This window comes from Tupaia chinensis, unplaced genomic scaffold (assembly GCF_000334495.1).
Source record: "Tupaia chinensis unplaced genomic scaffold, TupChi_1.0 Scaffold000065_1, whole genome shotgun sequence".
Classification (NCBI taxonomy): domain Eukaryota; kingdom Metazoa; phylum Chordata; class Mammalia; order Scandentia; family Tupaiidae; genus Tupaia; species Tupaia belangeri.
In genome coordinates this window covers 4,177,013-4,181,866 of record NW_006159523.1, presented here as the reverse complement: position 1 = coordinate 4,181,866, position 4,854 = coordinate 4,177,013, and positions in this window count along the sequence as shown.

The window sequence follows — 4,854 nt, the reverse complement described above, 5'->3', positions numbered from 1 at the left end:
CGGCTGCTGGGTGGGCGCCCCGGGGAAACAAGGGCCGGGGGAGCTCCGGGATCGCTACGTCCCTTCCCACTCGCGCGCGCCAGCCGTGCCCAGGGGTAGGACCGGCATGCCAGCTGGAGCAGTGGGACCTCGGCGCTGCCCTGTCGCGAAGACAGGCGATTCTGCACACTGATGAAGGAATGTCCAGGGAAAACCCAAGTGGCGTGTTTACTTTCGACTTGCTTCTTAGGTGTCCACGCAGAACACACGCACGGGCACGGGCACACGCGCCTGCTTTCAGCCTGAACACCCCCACCCTGACCAGGGCCAGACAGAACTCTCAGAGCATCAGGGACTTCTTAAACAGTTGAGGACATGCTTTTCTTCTGCCCCTAACCCTGGGTGCGGAGTTGGCCTGACGCTGAGCGTGCTGCATTTCAGGTCTGTAATTCTAATGCCGGTGTGGGGTTTCCTAAGGCCCACGTTTCCCCAGCAGCCACTCCTCGAAGCCACACCTCAGCTGGTAGACGTACTACACACAGATTCACAGGCTTGTATATGCACACACAAGCGGGCTCGGTTTTTAAATTCATCAGCATGAAAATAGCCCCTAAGAGAACAGGACAAGAGGACAAACAAGTTGCACGTGCTTAGTGCTTAACTATTTTTATCTCTGAGTCTTTAACGAATTGGGCACCGAGAAAAAAATGTTTACTAAAGGTACAGCAGCTTACCCAGCAGGCAGGCACCGTCATACGGGAACGCTGCCTTACCGTGGTCGGAACACCTTGACAAAGCGAGCCGCAGTGTATGCTCCTGCGTTCCAGCCCCCTCTTGGTTTTATTCCTACTCTAAGATCAGAGCATTTATTCTTAAGCCAAAAAAGAACACCAGATTATTTTTTGTTCATTGTAGCCAATCAGCAAACGTGCCACATTCTCACCGGTAGGAATAGGCGCCTTGGTACAAGTTTTATCTAGAAAGGGTGATGGCCATAGAGGCTTCTTTGGCTTTCTGATGATGGTGACATCCATGGGCAATTCTGCCTTTCTGATGATGGTGACATCCATGGGCAATGGCAGGGAAGTGTTCTGACCTGGACACTCACTCACCTGGGATAGATATTCTTAATGGAAATAGTAGAAATTCACAGTAATTGTACAATACCACGATTTAGGAATCTTCTCGACTGTGTCTTAAACCCCCCAAATTATTAAGAGGAATTGAAAGCCTTTGCACTTTGGGGACCCAACATGTGCGTGAGGAAATGAGAGGACAGGGCTGGAAAAGAAATTGCACTTCTGCAAAGGGGGCAGCCAGAAGGAAACCGGCCCCTATTCCCCGACAGAGAGGAGCTTCCTGATTTCTTGTGCTGCCCTAGAGCCTCACCTTGTAAGACTGAGTCTGGACGTGGCATCATGGCTACTAAACAGGCTCAGGTCTGGCCTGCGTTAGTCCTCGACTAGCATTATGTATTTGAGAGTATTCCGTATACACTTTCCATGGAAAGGGTGAGACCATTTCTCTGTTCAGATTCCTTGCTTGTTAGACTCCATTTTGAAGCACAAGGGCTTCCAAGGACTAGATAACATTGACTGTTTGTCTTTGGGTACTCCCGGGTCGTGAGGGAGCACCCGCCTGAGTCAGGAGCCCTGGCTTTAAATCCTATAATAGATCTGTGCCGGAGACCTTCCAACAACCTGCCAAATGCAGTACCACAGAATTCCACTTTCCAGGATGTCTTTCACTTCCAAGAGCTGTTGCCAGGCTGGATTCTAGGAGTGGGGTGGCACCAGAAAGAGAACAGAACAAGATGCAGGGAATGGAGATTGGATCAAGAATCTGAAAGGCCTGTGTTTTCCTTCTTCATTCTCCAGGCTGCCAAACAAAAAGCTCTTTATTGCCAGTTTTCGCCACCTACTGGCTGATGTTTAGCTGCACAATTTGGAAAGTTCTCTTCATCAGCAGCAAAAATGTTCCCTACACCTTAGGACATTCAAAAAGAACGGGATTCTAATCTGAATGTACTGATGTTTCATATAGTTACATATGACGTTTTCCCAGCTCTTAACCTTTTTATTTTAAATGAGGGTAGAAAGAGACCACGGACTGTGAGGGAATTTATAAGTAATAGGTAAGATCAAAGAGTTAACAACCTAAAACACTTCTCAAACCATTTGTTATGTTAGGTTACAAATATAAACCACGACCCCAAACAAAACAAATAAGTTAATAAACACAATGAACTGAATAAACTGACTAGAGAGAGTTAAAAACTACTAGTTCATTTAACTTTCCTTTAAAAAAGGAACTGCTTAAAAAATATCTCACAAGCCTTGGTAAGCAATCCAAAATACTAGTTTCCAATTTCAAGTATTGCGTGGATTATAAACACTTACGCCAAATAGTGCCAAGCTCTGCGAAATGGTTTGGATACTTTGTAGGTGAGCATTATACGAAGCCCAGTAATCCCGTTCCAAGTTTATTTACGCTTCACAGCCTTTCTTCTGATCACAGCCAAGTTGCCGGACTCTGTTCTCGCCAGCTCTTCTTACCATCAGGAAGTTCCTTCATTAAATCTAAATCAACGACCCTTACTTTAACTTGGAAACCCACCTATTAATTGATGGTGGCTCCTAAACCTCAAACAAATGTTAACAATAATTAAGCCAACAGCCTTTAAAACGAGGCAGCAAACTGCAGGTAAATCATTCTGTTGTGTAAGTGTGAAAGCGGGCGCATGAGGTTCACTTTTGGTCTATGAAGGAGAGCCCGAGAGATTTGCTTGTAGTAATTTCCTCCTTTCCAGTGAACGACTTTTCATTTAAAGTGAACAAAACTTAGGGTAGGACCTTGCCCTGCTTTCAAGTGCGTACTGATGTCATTGGGCGGAAGCTGCACTAACGGGACCGAAGGCGGCGCGACACCTAGTACGGGCGGATTCGGGGAGCATTTCTACCGTGTGCAGTAGCGTCTGCTCTCAGGCTACTGAGACAGCACACAGTATATCCCGGGTATTAGTTGCTAGTAGCGATCTTAGGTCACTACGTATGTTTCCTAAGGCTGGCTTGACACAGTGCCTTAAAACAACAGAAACGTAGCCCAGCAGGTGGTGTGGAGGTTAAGATGGCTGGATCCCGCATAGCCCACTGTGCAGCGAGTCCATTCACACCAGATGCATGTGCGTACACGCCCAAAAATCCCGAGGAGGAAGGAGAAGGAATTGCAGAGTGGCCATCTCCTCTGGCAGGTGGTTTCTCCCTTTCTCTGGCCAGCAAACTAAACTAAAAGAAAAACAAAACAAAAACCAGAAAGGTGTCTTCTCAGTTTTGGAGGCTGGAATTCCAAAATCAAGGAGTCAGCAGGCCATGGCCCCTCTGAGATCCTGCCTGGGTAGTCTTCCTTTGTTCCTTGCTTCTGGTGGCAGCCAGAAAGCCTTGTCCTTCCGCTGATTTCTGCCATTGCTGTGAGACACATTTTCTGTGTCTCTGTTTTCTCCTAGTCTAAGGTCTTCAGTCATACTGGATTAGGGTCCATCCCAACTAGCTCATCTTAATGATATTTGTAAAGATCCTATTTCCAGATAAGGTCACATGTCTGGGAGTCAAGACTTCGACATCTCCTGGGGTGAGAGTTCAACCCATAATATGCGTCTACAATATGATATCTTTCAAACTTAAGGAGTATTACTCCAGAGCCTGACTCAGTAATGTTAGAGCTGAATTTCAAGGGGCACCATGACCTTTCTAAACTACAGTCTGGCTATTTCACATTTCAGCTCCAAATTCCTCAGAGGCTAGAATGGCTGCTCTCTCTATGGCACGGGCTGGCCCAAGCCTGCCGCCTCTGCATCCAGCCTTTTCTTCCCCTTTTTCTTTGAGGTTCATAAACTTCCTGCAGTTGGAGGAATATGCCAAGATCTCTCACGTACTTTGCCCTTGCCTGTTCACTGGTCTCCCTGAAATGTATGTGACCTTTCCACCTGGCAAATTCCAACTCAGCCCACCAGTTGCAGCTCTAGAACTTCCTCCTCTGTGAACCCATCCCTGACCTCCCTGGGCTGTCCTGGAATTTCACTGTGCCCCTAGAAGGGGCTTAGTGTAGAGCTTAACCACCAGGAACAGGGGTTACATCCGAGCTCGAACCGCAATAGCTATGACTTTGGGCTACTTAACATCTCTGTGCCTCTTCCCTCATTTGTAACTTGGAGATAGAAACAGTACTAGTTGAGGGGCCTGCAGGTGGCATGGTGGTTAGACTCGCACATGGCTGACCGTAGTTTGAATCCAGGACCTGGCAGCTTAAAAATCATGCCAGGCACGTGTGTGTACATGTCCAAAATCCTGAGAGGAGAATGGAGAAGGGATTGCGGCACAGTCAATCCCCAGGGGCTGATTTCTCACTTTTCCTCTGTCTCTGGCGAGTAAATGCAACCTATGGTAAAAACCTTAAAAAAAGAAAAGAAGCAGTACTATTTGCAGGGTTCATGTATGATTTCAATGAGTTAAACACATGGATTACTGACAAGAGTGACGGACATCTCAATTTTCAATGTTAGTTACTGTATCTTAATCAGCGCTATTGTCAGATACAGAGTAATTCCCAGCATACATTTTTCTCACTAGCTTTTAAATAAGCTGTTTGAGGATTGGGACCACAATTTTTTTTTCTTCTTCAGTGTTTACAAAGCTTAGCACAGTCCCTGGCATTCAAATATTTGTGGCATGAAAATTCAAAGGCCTCAAGTTGGAGAAGGAACAGGGAGCAGTTTTTCCTCCAGGAAGACCTGTAAGGATGTGGCAGAACCAACAGAGGGTTAAGGAAGATGGCAAAGTGAGGAAGTGAGAAATGTAATGCTACGATGTGTGTGCGGGG